Here is a 15,578-nt window from a genome sequence, read left to right as displayed (position 1 = left end):
TTTCTTTTGTGATTTCCCATGGTCGCTTCCTTCATCTGTTGGTAGCGTGGCCGAGCGGTCTGGATTAAGGATCCAGTCTCTTCGGAGGCGTGGGTTCGAATCCCACCGCTGCCAGGCCCTGCTTTTGATTCGACTTCTGCATTGACAGTTGGCCGAAGGTCACTAAATGGGTCACTTCCAGCCAGCGGTATTTCTCCTGGAATGCTCATGCGCTAGCTCTCTTCATCAAAGTGTTTCGATAGCTTCTGCAGCCCGGCTTATGCTAAAGGATCGTTAGCCTCACCATAGCTGTTTTTCGTGGTCATGCCTGCTTTCCTTGTTCTCCCTTGGAATGTCTCAATCAACAGCTTAACTCTGATATCCCCTCACAAGCCCCTTTGGGATTTGAGTCCAGTCTACCAAAAGGCATGCTTTCCAAGCCCACCATTGCCAGGGAGCCTATTTTGGGGTTTGTAATGTCATTCTTTCGAAAGGATTTAAACAGCTCTAGGCTCCCATGCGCTAATGCTCCACCTGTAACTACAACTCACAACAAATAGCACTTACCAAATGATTCAAACAGATCGAAGCTGCTGTCAGGGTGTCAAATGTAGGAGGCAATCCTGCCTTGCGCGGCTTGTCTCCCAAGTCTTCAGGTAGCTCGTGCGTCCCATGTTTTCATGCTGTGCCACCAAGCAGCTCCCGTGGTTTCCATGGAGTACCTCAGACAGTCAGCCAACATGGAGCATGCTGCTTACAGAGCGTCTCAAAACTTGCTCCCTTTTCACGAGGCTGTTCACATCTCCAGTTACAAAGCATTATAGTTGTTCGAAAAAGCTACCTAGCTCGTCTGAACAGGGCGGGGTATAGGCCTAATCGAAACTTCGCCACCAAAGATTGGGAAACGGTCAGCTCGACGAAGAAATGATCCTGTTCTCTGTCAAGTTTGCAGCGCCTCTCCGCATCCACTCAATTCACTTCCTGTTAAAGCACACCACATGCCACAAGGCATACACATGTTGAATGAGAGAATGAGTCATCTAGTTTGAAGAGAAGAAAAGAAATGATCTTTCCAGAATTTGTCTTAAACGCTGGAAGCGCTGTACTTGGTGGCCAAGAGTTTAATGCGAGCACTTCAAATTCAGTGGGCTCTGGGATGAAACTTGGATGCCATGCTCTCAGACATGCATGGAGTTGATAAGAAAAAAAAAACTCCAAGATATTCCGCTGTCCCTTACAAAATGTGTGAGGATGTTCATTGCTTTCGACGAGGTGGCCGAGGGGTTAAGGCGATGGACTGCTAATCCATTGTGCTCTGCACGCGTGCGTTCGAATCCCACCTTCGTCGCTTGTGTGTTTTAGCCGGTTCCTAGAATGCCTCACGCTATTGCAGTGTCTTTTTCGTCAAGAAGACCTACAAGCAGCGCTTTTACACAGGTCCATGAGCCTGACTGGAGACACGTAGCACTGGTCATGCGCCTTTTGCTCCCAGGTTCATCTGTTTGAACTATGTCAACATGAGATTTAAGGCAGTTGACAGTCGATCCACTGTGCATAACCCATGTAGGTATGGATTCTTTTGTCATCAACAAGAGCGTGCTCAACCAATTTTGGTAATGAACGAAGGGCAGCCATTATTGCCTAATCTTTGCACGTTCGCTCTCTTTCTTTTGTGATTTTCCATGGTCGCTTCCTTCATCTGTTGGTAGCGTGGCCGAGCGGTCTAAGGCGCTGGATTAAGGCTCCAGTCTCTTCGGAGGCGTGGGTTCGAATCCCACCGCTGCCAGGACCTGCTTTTGATTCGACTTCTGCATTGACAGTTGGCCGAAGGTCACTAAATGGGTCACTTCCAGCGGTATTTCTCCTGGAATGCTCATGCGTTAGCTCTCTTCATCAAAATGTTTTGATAGCTTCTGCAGCCCGGCTTATGCTAAAGGATCGTTAGCCTCACCATAGCTGTTTTTCGTGGTCATGCCTGCTTTCCTTGTTCTCCCTTGGAATGTCTCAATCAACAGCTTAACTCTGATATCCCCTCACAAGCCCCTTTGGGATTTGAGTCCAGTCTACCAAAAGGCATGCTTTCCAAGCCCACCATTGCCAGGAAGCCTATTTTGGGGTTTGTAATGTCATTCTTTCGAAAGGATTTAAACAGCTCTAGGCTCCCATGCGCTAATGCTCCACCTGTAACTACAACTCACAACAAATAGCACTTACCAAATGATTCAAACAGATCGAAGCTGCTGTCAGGGTGTCAAATGTAGGAGGCAATCCTGCCTTGCGCGGCTTGTCTCCCAAGTCTTCAGGTAGCTCGTGCGTCCCATGTTTTCATGCTGTGCCACCAAGCAGCTCCCGTGGTTTCCATGGAGTACCTCAGACAGTCAGCCAACATGGAGCATGCTGCTTACAGAGCGTCTCAAAACTTGCTCCCTTTTCACGAGGCTGTTCACATCTCCAGTTACAAAGCATTTTAGTTGTTCGAAAAAGCTACCTAGCTCGTCTGAACAGGGCGGGGTATAGGCCTAATCGAAACTTCGCCACCAAAGATTGGGAAACGGTCAGCTCGACGAAGAAATGATCCTGTTCTCTGTCAAGTTTGCAGCGCCTCTCCGCATCCACTCAATTCACTTCCTGTTAAAGCACACCACATGCCACAAGGCATACACATGTTGAATGAGAGAATGAGTCATCTAGTTTGCTCAAAAAAAGAAAAGAAATGATCTTTCCAGAATTTGTCTTAAACGCTGGAAGCGCTGTACTTGGTGGCCAAGAGTTTAATGCGAGCACTTCAAATTCAGTGGGCTCTGGGATGAAACTTGGATGTCATGCTCTCAGACATGCATGGAGTTGATAAGAAAAAAAAAAACCTTCAAGATATTCCGCTGTCCCTTACAAAATGTGTGAGGATGTTCGTTGCTTTCGACGAGGTGGCCGAGAGGTTAAGGCGACGGACTGCTAATCCATTGTGCTCTGCACGCGTGGGTTCGAGTCCCACCTTCGTCGCTTGTGTGTTTTAGCCGGTTCCTAGAATGCCACACGCTATTGTAGTGTCTTTTTCGTCAAGAAGACCTACAAGCAGCGCTTTTACACAGGTCCATGAGCCTGACTGGAGACACGTAGCACTGGTCATGCGCCTTTTGCTCCCAGGTTCATCTGTTTGAACTATGTCAACATGAGATTTAAGGCAGTTGACAGTCGATCCACTGTGCATAACCCATGTAGGTATGGGTTCTTTTGTCATCAACAAGAGCGTGCTCAACCAATTTTGGTAATGAACGAAGGGCAGCCATTATTGCCTAATCTTTGCACGTTCGCTCTCTTTCTTTTGTGATTTTCCATGGTCGCTTCCTTCATCTGTTGGTAGCGTGGCCGAGCGGTCTAAGGCGCTGGATTAAGGCTCCAGTCTCTTCGGAGGCGTGGGTTCGAATCCCACCGCTGCCAGGACCTGCTTTTGATTCGACTTCTGCATTGACAGTTGGACGAAGGTCACTAAATGGGTGACTTCCAGCGGTATTTCTCCTGGAATGCTCATGCGCTAGCTCTCTTCATCAAAGTGTTTCGATAGCTTCTGCAGCCCGGCTTATGCTAAAGGATCGTTAGCCTCACCACAGCTGTTTTTCGTGGTCATGCCTGCTTTCCTTGTTCTCCCTTGGAATGTCTCAATCAACAGCTTAACTCTGATATCCCCTCACAAGCCTCTTTGGGATTTTGAGTCCAGTCTACCAAAAGGCATGCTTTCCAAGCCCACCATTGCCAGGGAGCCTATTGTGGGGTTTGTAATGTCATTCTTCCGAAAGGATTTAAACAGCTCTAGGCTCCCATGCTTTAATGCTCCACCTGTAACTACAACTCACAACAAATAGCACTTACCAAATGATTCAAACAGATCGAAGCTGCTGTCAGGGTGTCAAATGTAGGAGGCAATCCTGCCTTGCGCGGCTTGTCTCCCAAGTCTTCAGGTAGCTCGTGCGTCCCATGTTTTCATGCTGTGCCACCAAGCAGCTCCCGTGGTTTCCATGGAGTACCTCAGACAGTCAGCCAACATGGAGCATGCTGCTTACAGAGCGTCTCAAAACTTGCTCCCTTTTCACGAGGCTGTTCACATCTCCAGTTACAAAGCATTATAGTTGTTCGAAAAAGCTACCTAGCTCGTCTGAACAGGGCGGGGTATAGGCCTAATCGAGACTTCGCCACCAAAGATTGGGAAACGGTCAGCTCGACGAAGAAATGATCCTGTTCTCTGTCAAGTTTGCAGCGCCTCTCCGCATCCACTCAATTCACTTCCTGTTAAAGCACACCACATGCCACAAGGCATACACATGTTAAATGAGAGAATGAGTCATCTAGTTTGCTCAAAAAAAGAAAAGAAATGATCTTTCCAGAATTTGTCTTAAACGCTGGAAGCGCTGTAGTTGGTGGCCAAGAGTTTAATGCGAGCACTTCAAATTCAGTGGGCTCTGGGATGAAACTTGGATGCCATGCTCTCAGACATGCATGGAGTTGATAAGAAAAAAAAAAACTTCAAGATATTCCGCTGTCCCTTACAAAATGTGTGAGGATGTTCATTGCTTTCGACGAGGTGGCCGAGAGGTTAAGGCGATGGACTGCTAATCCATTGTGCTCTGCACGCGTGGGTTCGAATCCCACCTTCGTCGCTTGTGTGTTTTAGCCGGTTCCTAGAATGCCTCACGCTATTGCAGTGTCTTTTTCGTCAAGAAGACCTACAAGCAGCGCTTTTACACAGGTCCATGAGCCTGACTGGAGACACGTAGCACTGGTCATGCGCCTTTTGCTCCCAGGTTCATCTGTTTGAACTATGTCAACATGAGATTTAAGGCAGTTGACAGTCGATCCACTGTGCATAACCCATGTAGGTATGGGTTCTTTTGTCATCAACAAGAGCGTGCTCAACCAATTTTGGTAATGAACGAAGGGCAGCCATTATTGCCTAATCTTTGCACGTTCGCTCTCTTTCTTTTGTGATTTTCCATGGTCGCTTCCTTCATCTGTTGGTAGCGTGGCCGAGCGGTCTAAGGCGCTGGATTAAGGCTCCAGTCTCTTCGGAGGCGTGGGTTCGAATCCCACCGCTGCCAGGACCTGCTTTTGATTCGACTTCTGCATTGACAGTTGGCCGAAGGTCACTAAATGGGTCACTTCCAGCGGTATTTCTCCTGGAATGCTCATGCGCTAGCTCTCTTCATCAAAGTGTTTCGATAGCTTCTGCAGCCCGGCTTATGCTAAAGGATCGTTAGCCTCACCATAGCTGTTTTTCGTGGTCATGCCTGCTTTCCTTGTTCTCCCTTGGAATGTCTCAATCAACAGCTTAACTCTGATATCCCCTCACAAGCCCCTTTGGGATTTGAGTCCAGTCTACCAAAAGGCATGCTTTCCAAGCCCACCATTGCCAGGGAGCCTATTTTGGGGTTTGTAATGTCATTCTTTCGAAAGGATTTAAACAGCTCTAGGCTCCCATGCGCTAATGCTCCACCTGTAACTACAACTCACAACAAATAGCACTTACCAAATGATTCAAACAGATCGAAGCTGCTGTCAGGGTGTCAAATGTAGGAGGCAATCCTGCCTTGCGCGGCTTGTCTCCCAAGTCTTCAGGTAGCTCGTGCGTCCCATGTTTTCATGCTGTGCCACCAAGCAGCTCCCGTGGTTTCCATGGAGTACCTCAGACAGTCAGCCAACATGGAGCATGCTGCTTACAGAGCGTCTCAAAACTTGCTCCCTTTTCACGAGGCTGTTCACATCTCCAGTTACAAAGCATTATAGTTGTTCGAAAAAGCTACCTAGCTCGTCTGAACAGGGCGGGGTATAGGCCTAATCGAAACTTCGCCACCAAAGATTGGGAAACGGTCAGCTCGACGAAGAAATGATCCTGTTCTCTGTCAAGTTTGCAGCGCCTCTCCGCATCCACTCAATTCACTTCCTGTTAAAGCACACCACATGCCACAAGGCATACACATGTTGAATGAGAGAATGAGTCATCTAGTTTGAAGAGAAGAAAAGAAATGATCTTTCCAGAATTTGTCTTAAACGCTGGAAGCGCTGTACTTGGTGGCCAAGAGTTTAATGCGAGCACTTCAAATTCAGTGGGCTCTGGGATGAAACTTGGATGCCATGCTCTCAGACATGCATGGAGTTGATAAGAAAAAAAAAACTCCAAGATATTCCGCTGTCCCTTACAAAATGTGTGAGGATGTTCATTGCTTTCGACGAGGTGGCCGAGGGGTTAAGGCGATGGACTGCTAATCCATTGTGCTCTGCACGCGTGGGTTCGAATCCCACCTTCGTCGCTTGTGTGTTTTAGCCGGTTCCTAGAATGCCTCACGCTATTGCAGTGTCTTTTTCGTCAAGAAGACCTACAAGCAGCGCTTTTACACAGGTCCTGCTTTCAAATGTAGGAGGCAATCCTGCAATCCGCATCCACTCAATTCACTGCAATCCTGCAATCCGCATCCACTCAATTCACTTCCTGTTAAAGCACACCACATGCCACAAGGCATACACATGTTGAATGAGAGAATCAGTCATCTAGTTTGCTCAAAAAAAAGAAAAGAAATGATCTTTCCAGAATTTGTCTTAAACGCTGGAAGCGCTGTACTTGGTGGCCAAGAGTTTAATGCGAGCACTTCAAATTCAGTGGGCTCTGGGATGAAACTTGGATGCCATGCTCTCAGACATGCATGGAGTTGATAAGAAAAAAAAACAACTTCAAGATATTCCGCTGTCCCTTACAAAATGTGTGAGGATGTTCATTGCTTTCGACGAGGTGGCCGAGAGGTTAAGGCGATGGACTGCTAATCCATTGTGCTCTGCACGCGTGGGTTCGAATCCCACCTTCGTCGCTTGTGTGTTTTAGCCGGTTCCTAGAATGCCTCACGCTATTGCAGTGTCTTCTTCGTCAAGAAGACCTACAAGCAGCGCTTTTACACAGGTCCATGAGCCTGACTGGAGACACGTAGCACTGGTCATGCGCCTTTTGCTCCCAGGTTCATCTGTTTGAACTATGTCAACATGAGATTTAAGGCAGTTGACAGTCGATCCACTGTGCATAACCCATGTAGGTATGGATTCTTTTGTCATCAACAAGAGCGTGCTCAACCAATTTTGGTAATGAACGAAGGGCAGCCATTATTGCCTAATCTTTGCACGTTCGCTCTCTTTCTTTTGTGATTTCCCATGGTCGCTTCCTTCATCTGTTGGTAGCGTGGCCGAGCGGTCTGGATTAAGGATCCAGTCTCTTCGGAGGCGTGGGTTCGAATCCCACCGCTGCCAGGCCCTGCTTTTGATTCGACTTCTGCATTGACAGTTGGCCGAAGGTCACTAAATGGGTCACTTCCAGCGGTATTTCTCCTGGAATGCTCATGCGCTAGCTCTCTTCATCAAAGTGTTTCGATAGCTTCTGCAGCCCGGCTTATGCTAAAGGATCGTTAGCCTCACCATAGCTGTTTTTCGTGGTCATGCCTGCTTTCCTTGTTCTCCCTTGGAATGTCTCAATCAACAGCTTAACTCTGATATCCCCTCACAAGCCCCTTTGGGATTTGAGTCCAGTCTACCAAAAGGCATGCTTTCCAAGCCCACCATTGCCAGGGAGCCTATTTTGGGGTTTGTAATGTCATTCTTTCGAAAGGATTTAAACAGCTCTAGGCTCCCATGCGCTAATGCTCCACCTGTAACTACAACTCACAACAAATAGCACTTACCAAATGATTCAAACAGATCGAAGCTGCTGTCAGGGTGTCAAATGTAGGAGGCAATCCTGCCTTGCGCGGCTTGTCTCCCAAGTCTTCAGGTAGCTCGTGCGTCCCATGTTTTCATGCTGTGCCACCAAGCAGCTCCCGTGGTTTCCATGGAGTACCTCAGACAGTCAGCCAACATGGAGCATGCTGCTTACAGAGCGTCTCAAAACTTGCTCCCTTTTCACGAGGCTGTTCACATCTCCAGTTACAAAGCATTATAGTTGTTCGAAAAAGCTACCTAGCTCGTCTGAACAGGGCGGGGTATAGGCCTAATCGAAACTTCGCCACCAAAGATTGGGAAACGGTCAGCTCGACGAAGAAATGATCCTGTTCTCTGTCAAGTTTGCAGCGCCTCTCCGCATCCACTCAATTCACTTCCTGTTAAAGCACACCACATGCCACAAGGCATACACATGTTGAATGAGAGAATGAGTCATCTAGTTTGAAGAGAAGAAAAGAAATGATCTTTCCAGAATTTGTCTTAAACGCTGGAAGCGCTGTACTTGGTGGCCAAGAGTTTAATGCGAGCACTTCAAATTCAGTGGGCTCTGGGATGAAACTTGGATGCCATGCTCTCAGACATGCATGGAGTTGATAAGAAAAAAAAAACTCCAAGATATTCCGCTGTCCCTTACAAAATGTGTGAGGATGTTCATTGCTTTCGACGAGGTGGCCGAGGGGTTAAGGCGATGGACTGCTAATCCATTGTGCTCTGCACGCGTGGGTTCGAATCCCACCTTCGTCGCTTGTGTGTTTTAGCCAGTTCCTAGAATGCCTCACGCTATTGCAGTGTCTTTTTCGTCAAGAAGACCTACAAGCAGCGCTTTTACACAGGTCCTGCTTTCAAATGTAGGAGGCAATCCTGCAATCCGCATCCACTCAATTCACTGCAATCCTGCAATCCGCATCCACTCAATTCACTTCCTGTTAAAGCACACCACATGCCACAAGGCATACACATGTTGAATGAGAGAATCAGTCATCTAGTTTGCTCAAAAAAAAGAAAAGAAATGATCTTTCCAGAATTTGTCTTAAACGCTGGAAGCGCTGTACTTGGTGGCCAAGAGTTTAATGCGAGCACTTCAAATTCAGTGGGCTCTGGGATGAAACTTGGATGCCATGCTCTCAGACATGCATGGAGTTGATAAGAAAAAAAAACAACTTCAAGATATTCCGCTGTCCCTTACAAAATGTGTGAGGATGTTCATTGCTTTCGACGAGGTGGCCGAGAGGTTAAGGCGATGGACTGCTAATCCATTGTGCTCTGCACGCGTGGGTTCGAATCCCACCTTCGTCGCTTGTGTGTTTTAGCCGGTTCCTAGAATGCCTCACGCTATTGCAGTGTCTTCTTCGTCAAGAAGACCTACAAGCAGCGCTTTTACACAGGTCCATGAGCCTGACTGGAGACACGTAGCACTGGTCATGCGCCTTTTGCTCCCAGGTTCATCTGTTTGAACTATGTCAACATGAGATTTAAGGCAGTTGACAGTCGATCCACTGTGCATAACCCATGTAGGTATGGATTCTTTTGTCATCAACAAGAGCGTGCTCAACCAATTTTGGTAATGAACGAAGGGCAGCCATTATTGCCTAATCTTTGCACGTTCGCTCTCTTTCTTTTGTGATTTCCCATGGTCGCTTCCTTCATCTGTTGGTAGCGTGGCCGAGCGGTCTGGATTAAGGATCCAGTCTCTTCGGAGGCGTGGGTTCGAATCCCACCGCTGCCAGGCCCTGCTTTTGATTCGACTTCTGCATTGACAGTTGGCCGAAGGTCACTAAATGGGTCACTTCCAGCGGTATTTCTCCTGGAATGCTCATGCGCTAGCTCTCTTCATCAAAGTGTTTCGATAGCTTCTGCAGCCCGGCTTATGCTAAAGGATCGTTAGCCTCACCATAGCTGTTTTTCGTGGTCATGCCTGCTTTCCTTGTTCTCCCTTGGAATGTCTCAATCAACAGCTTAACTCTGATATCCCCTCACAAGCCCCTTTGGGATTTGAGTCCAGTCTACCAAAAGGCATGCTTTCCAAGCCCACCATTGCCAGGGAGCCTATTTTGGGGTTTGTAATGTCATTCTTTCGAAAGGATTTAAACAGCTCTAGGCTCCCATGCGCTAATGCTCCACCTGTAACTACAACTCACAACAAATAGCACTTACCAAATGATTCAAACAGATCGAAGCTGCTGTCAGGGTGTCAAATGTAGGAGGCAATCCTGCCTTGCGCGGCTTGTCTCCCAAGTCTTCAGGTAGCTCGTGCGTCCCATGTTTTCATGCTGTGCCACCAAGCAGCTCCCGTGGTTTCCATGGAGTACCTCAGACAGTCAGCCAACATGGAGCATGCTGCTTACAGAGCGTCTCAAAACTTGCTCCCTTTTCACGAGGCTGTTCACATCTCCAGTTACAAAGCATTATAGTTGTTCGAAAAAGCTACCTAGCTCGTCTGAACAGGGCGGGGTATAGGCCTAATCGAAACTTCGCCACCAAAGATTGGGAAACGGTCAGCTCGACGAAGAAATGATCCTGTTCTCTGTCAAGTTTGCAGCGCCTCTCCGCATCCACTCAATTCACTTCCTGTTAAAGCACACCACATGCCACAAGGCATACACATGTTGAATGAGAGAATGAGTCATCTAGTTTGAAGAGAAGAAAAGAAATGATCTTTCCAGAATTTGTCTTAAACGCTGGAAGCGCTGTACTTGGTGGCCAAGAGTTTAATGCGAGCACTTCAAATTCAGTGGGCTCTGGGATGAAACTTGGATGCCATGCTCTCAGACATGCATGGAGTTGATAAGAAAAAAAAAACTCCAAGATATTCCGCTGTCCCTTACAAAATGTGTGAGGATGTTCATTGCTTTCGACGAGGTGGCCGAGGGGTTAAGGCGATGGACTGCTAATCCATTGTGCTCTGCACGCGTGGGTTCGAATCCCACCTTCGTCGCTTGTGTGTTTTAGCCGGTTCCTAGAATGCCTCACGCTATTGCAGTGTCTTTTTCGTCAAGAAGACCTACAAGCAGCGCTTTTACACAGGTCCATGAGCCTGACTGGAGACACGTAGCACTGGTCATGCGCCTTTTGCTCCCAGGTTCATCTGTTTGAACTATGTCAACATGAGATTTAAGGCAGTTGACAGTCGATCCACTGTGCATAACCCATGTAGGTATGGATTCTTTTGTCATCAACAAGAGCGTGCTCAACCAATTTTGGTAATGAACGAAGGGCAGCCATTATTGCCTAATCTTTGCACGTTCGCTCTCTTTCTTTTGTGATTTTCCATGGTCGCTTCCTTCATCTGTTGGTAGCGTGGCCGAGCGGTCTAAGGCGCTGGATTAAGGCTCCAGTCTCTTCGGAGGCGTGGGTTCGAATCCCACCGCTGCCAGGACCTGCTTTTGATTTGACTTCTGCATTGACAGTTGGCCGAAGGTCACTAAATGGGTCACTTCCAGCGGTATTTCTCCTGGAATGCTCATGCGTTAGCTCTCTTCATCAAAGTGTTTTGATAGCTTCTGCAGCCCGGCTTATGCTAAAGGATCGTTAGCCTCACCATAGCTGTTTTTCGTGGTCATGCCTGCTTTCCTTGTTCTCCCTTGGAATGTCTCAATCAACAGCTTAACTCTGATATCCCCTCACAAGCCCCTTTGGGATTTGAGTCCAGTCTACCAAAAGGCATGCTTTCCAAGCCCACCATTGCCAGGAAGCCTATTTTGGGGTTTGTAATGTCATTCTTTCGAAAGGATTTAAACAGCTCTAGGCTCCCATGCGCTAATGCTCCACCTGTAACTACAACTCACAACAAATAGCACTTACCAAATGATTCAAACAGATCGAAGCTGCTGTCAGGGTGTCAAATGTAGGAGGCAATCCTGCCTTGCGCGGCTTGTCTCCCAAGTCTTCAGGTAGCTCGTGCGTCCCATGTTTTCATGCTGTGCCACCAAGCAGCTCCCGTGGTTTCCATGGAGTACCTCAGACAGTCAGCCAACATGGAGCATGCTGCTTACAGAGCGTCTCAAAACTTGCTCCCTTTTCACGAGGCTGTTCACATCTCCAGTTACAAAGCATTATAGTTGTTCGAAAAAGCTACCTAGCTCGTCTGAACAGGGCGGGGTATAGGCCTAATCGAAACTTCGCCACCAAAGATTGGGAAACGGTCAGCTCGACGAAGAAATGATCCTGTTCTCTGTCAAGTTTGCAGCGCCTCTCCGCATCCACTCAATTCACTTCCTGTTAAAGCACACCACATGCCACAAGGCATACACATGTTAAATGAGAGAATGAGTCATCTAGTTTGCTCAAAAAAAGAAAAGAAATGATCTTTCCAGAATTTGTCTTAAACGCTGGAAGCGCTGTAGTTGGTGGCCAAGAGTTTAATGCGAGCACTTCAAATTCAGTGGGCTCTGGGATGAAACTTGGATGCCATGCTCTCAGACATGCATGGAGTTGATAAGAAAAAAAAAAACTTCAAGATATTCCGCTGTCCCTTACAAAATGTGTGAGGATGTTCATTGCTTTCGACGAGGTGGCCGAGGGGTTAAGGCGATGGACTGCTAATCCATTGTGCTCTGCACGCGTGGGTTCGAATCCCACCTTCGTCGCTTGTGTGTTTTAGCCGGTTCCTAGAATGCCTCACGCTATTGCAGTGTCTTTTTCGTCAAGAAGACCTACAAGCAGCGCTTTTACACAGGTCCATGAGCCTGACTGGAGACACGTAGCACTGGTCATGCGCCTTTTGCTCCCAGGTTCATCTGTTTGAACTATGTCAACATGAGATTTAAGGCAGTTGACAGTCGATCCACTGTGCATAACCCATGTAGGTATGGATTCTTTTGTCATCAACAAGAGCGTGCTCAACCAATTTTGGTAATGAACGAAGGGCAGCCATTATTGCCTAATCTTTGCACGTTCGCTCTCTTTCTTTTGTGATTTTCCATGGTCGCTTCCTTCATCTGTTGGTAGCGTGGCCGAGCGGTCTAAGGCGCTGGATTAAGGCTCCAGTCTCTTCGGAGGCGTGGGTTCGAATCCCACCGCTGCCAGGACCTGCTTTTGATTCGACTTCTGCATTGACAGTTGGCCGAAGGTCACTAAATGGGTCACTTCCAGCGGTATTTCTCCTGGAATGCTCATGCGCTAGCTCTCTTCATCAAAGTGTTTCGATAGCTTCTGCAGCCCGGCTTATGCTAAAGGATCGTTAGCCTCACCACAGCTGTTTTTCGTGGTCATGCCTGCTTTCCTTGTTCTCCCTTGGAATGTCTCAATCAACAGCTTAACTCTGATATCCCCTCACAAGCCTCTTTGGGATTTTGAGTCCAGTCTACCAAAAGGCATGCTTTCCAAGCCCACCATTGCCAGGGAGCCTATTGTGGGGTTTGTAATGTCATTCTTCCGAAAGGATTTAAACAGCTCTAGGCTCCCATGCTTTAATGCTCCACCTGTAACTACAACTCACAACAAATAGCACTTACCAAATGATTCAAACAGATCGAAGCTGCTGTCAGGGTGTCAAATGTAGGAGGCAATCCTGCCTTGCGTGGCTTGTCTCCCAAGTCTTCAGGTAGCTCGTGCGTCCCATGTTTTTTTTTATTTTTTTTTTATTATACATAAAACATTTCAACAAAATACCATACAAAAGTCCATCCATGACTTAATGACATTAACATTTTATAATATACACAGATAAAATTTGTGTTTTGTTTTTAAAACATTTCATTATCTTTATGTAACTTCTATTTTACATTTTAAAAACATATACTATTATCATACCATTCATTTCTGTTACAATAATTAATACAAACTAAAGACTAAAATCTTAAAACCTTTGACGCTAAAGTCTCAACACATTTCCAATTTATAAATAATTGAAATTACTTAAATCAGTTTTTCTGCATATTTTGTTAAAACATCAATCATCATGTCACAAATCTCATTTTCTAGCACATATTTTCTTAGTTCTCTCTCTATCTGTTTCATTTTGTTTCTAAAGATTGGCCAAACCTCCACATATCTTTTCTCATACCTCACAATATTTCTCCTAACCCATATGGCCTGTCTTGCTACTGCCAGAATAAAGTTAAAAGCCTTTAAATTATATCTTTTGTTTTCTACTCCAAATAAAAATAATCTTTCCCATTCTTTCCATGTTGTATTCTCATTAAAGTCTGTTTTTAAAATATTTTTTGCCATGCTTTTTATTTCTCTCATAAAGTCTTTTAACTTTTCACAGTAGACAAACAGATGTAGCAACCCCTCGTCTTGATCTCCACAAACTTGACATTTCGTTTCATTATCTAATCTTGCCTTACATAATCGCATTCTGGTTAATATTGTATTGTGTCTCAGTAAAAATGTAAAATCTTCTAGAATTGGTTCTATGTATTTTATTCTTAAGTTTCCCCATATATGTTTTTCTTCTAACCCTTCATATCTAATTTTCCAAAATGTATTTGCAACCGGTCTTACAAAAGCCATTGTTCTAAAAGCAACATAAAAATCTCTCACCTTACATTCTCCTATCCGTGTCTTTTCCCCAGTTTTCTTTTTAAAATATATGGTTGGCTGTTCTAATCCAATGTCTTCCTGTTTGCCATCTATCCTTTTAATCCATTCTTTGGGTATATTGTTTTTAATTGTGTCATATTGTTCAGATAATTTCTTTCCGCTTTCCTTCTCACCTTCCTCAGTCAGTGTATCTATTATTGCTTGCAGCGGCAGAAATCCTTCTTTCACTTCATATAGTATATCTTTTATTTGTCTTAATCCATTTTCCCACCATTTTTTATAAAATATCAACTTTTCACCATTCACGATATTCAAGTTATTAAATATTGGCTGATTCAGCATTTGTATTCTTCCATTTGGTACAACTGTTACATTATCAAACATTTCAGTCCATGCTTCTAAAACCTCTTGATAAAATCTTGGTATATTTTTTGTGATATCTTTGTTCGTTTTCATCCATAAAATACTTATTCCCATTGTAAAGTCCCCACACTTTTTAATATAATATTTCATCACCCTTTTCCATGTTTCTGCTTTATTTATGTCTAAGAATTTTTTCATAGTTTTTGCTCTTGCACTCTTCATTCTTATTAAAATATCGGCTAATCCCAGTCCTCCTTCTTCCACTCCCCCAATTAGAGTATCATAAGCAATTTTTTTCCTCCCTTCTCGCCATAAAACATGCAGCACACAACTTTTAAATCTTTTAAAAACCCATTGCGGCAATGGGGTTACGCTCAATACATACCACATCTTTGATATTAGCAAGGCATTTACTATTAAAACTTTTCCTTTTAAAGTTAGAACTCTCCCCTTCCAAAAGTTTAGTCTTTTCTCTATTGCTTTTAATACTCTTTCCCATAATAAATCATTAGTTTTTTCTTCATTTAATCCTATGTCAATTCCTAATATTTTAACACTATCTTTGCTTTCCTTAAATGTGATATTTTGAGGTAAGCCTTCGTCCCCTGACAGCCTCATACATTCACTTTTTTCAACATTCACTTTTGCTCCTGACCCTTTACAGTATTTTTCTAGAATTATCATTGCCTGCTCGACACTCTGTATGTTTTCTACTAACAGCGTTGTATCATCCGCATATTGATATATGGGTTCACTTCTAAAATCTTCAATAGTTATTCCCTTTATTTCACTCTCTGCCTTCATGGCCAGTCCAAGTGGCTCTGCCGTTAGTGTGTATAGCAGTGCAGAAAGGGGGCATCCCTGCCTGATTGATCTTGTTAGTTTAAAACATTCCGTTATAAAACCATTACATTTGACACATGCCACAATGTCTGTATATAAAATTCTAATCCAATTTCTAAAATTATCTCCAAAACCATATTTTTCGATCAGTCCAAATAAAT

General features: G+C 45.2%; 12 non-coding genes across 12 annotated transcripts; all 12 read left to right on the top strand.

The window, feature by feature from the left end:
* Positions 1 to 1,683: 1,683 nt before the first annotated feature.
* On the top strand, positions 1,684 to 1,765 carry trnal-aag (transfer RNA leucine (anticodon AAG)). Its single transcript has one exon. It is a non-coding gene; the product is annotated as a tRNA-Leu (tRNA).
* A 1,570-nt stretch (positions 1,766 to 3,335) lies between these two features.
* On the top strand, positions 3,336 to 3,417 carry trnal-aag (transfer RNA leucine (anticodon AAG)). The gene has a single exon. It is a non-coding gene; the product is annotated as a tRNA-Leu (tRNA).
* Positions 3,418 to 4,549: 1,132 nt separating this feature from the next.
* On the top strand, positions 4,550 to 4,631 carry trnas-gcu (transfer RNA serine (anticodon GCU)). The gene has a single exon. It is a non-coding gene; the product is annotated as a tRNA-Ser (tRNA).
* Positions 4,632 to 4,987: 356 nt separating this feature from the next.
* On the top strand, positions 4,988 to 5,069 carry trnal-aag (transfer RNA leucine (anticodon AAG)). The gene has a single exon. It is a non-coding gene; the product is annotated as a tRNA-Leu (tRNA).
* Positions 5,070 to 6,196: 1,127 nt separating this feature from the next.
* On the top strand, positions 6,197 to 6,278 carry trnas-gcu (transfer RNA serine (anticodon GCU)). Its single transcript has one exon. It is a non-coding gene; the product is annotated as a tRNA-Ser (tRNA).
* A 470-nt stretch (positions 6,279 to 6,748) lies between these two features.
* On the top strand, positions 6,749 to 6,830 carry trnas-gcu (transfer RNA serine (anticodon GCU)). Its single transcript has one exon. It is a non-coding gene; the product is annotated as a tRNA-Ser (tRNA).
* Positions 6,831 to 8,387: 1,557 nt separating this feature from the next.
* Positions 8,388 to 8,469, top strand: trnas-gcu (transfer RNA serine (anticodon GCU)). Its single transcript has one exon. It is a non-coding gene; the product is annotated as a tRNA-Ser (tRNA).
* Positions 8,470 to 8,939: 470 nt separating this feature from the next.
* trnas-gcu (transfer RNA serine (anticodon GCU)) lies at positions 8,940 to 9,021 on the top strand. The gene has a single exon. It is a non-coding gene; the product is annotated as a tRNA-Ser (tRNA).
* Positions 9,022 to 10,578: 1,557 nt separating this feature from the next.
* Positions 10,579 to 10,660, top strand: trnas-gcu (transfer RNA serine (anticodon GCU)). Its single transcript has one exon. It is a non-coding gene; the product is annotated as a tRNA-Ser (tRNA).
* Positions 10,661 to 11,016: 356 nt separating this feature from the next.
* trnal-aag (transfer RNA leucine (anticodon AAG)) lies at positions 11,017 to 11,098 on the top strand. Its single transcript has one exon. It is a non-coding gene; the product is annotated as a tRNA-Leu (tRNA).
* Positions 11,099 to 12,229: 1,131 nt separating this feature from the next.
* On the top strand, positions 12,230 to 12,311 carry trnas-gcu (transfer RNA serine (anticodon GCU)). The gene has a single exon. It is a non-coding gene; the product is annotated as a tRNA-Ser (tRNA).
* A 356-nt stretch (positions 12,312 to 12,667) lies between these two features.
* On the top strand, positions 12,668 to 12,749 carry trnal-aag (transfer RNA leucine (anticodon AAG)). The gene has a single exon. It is a non-coding gene; the product is annotated as a tRNA-Leu (tRNA).
* Positions 12,750 to 15,578: the final 2,829 nt, after the last annotated feature.

This window comes from Clarias gariepinus, chromosome 14, assembly GCF_024256425.1.
Source record: "Clarias gariepinus isolate MV-2021 ecotype Netherlands chromosome 14, CGAR_prim_01v2, whole genome shotgun sequence".
NCBI classification, from domain to species: Eukaryota; Metazoa; Chordata; class Actinopteri; order Siluriformes; family Clariidae; genus Clarias; species Clarias gariepinus.
This window is presented reverse-complemented; position numbering and strand designations above follow the sequence as displayed.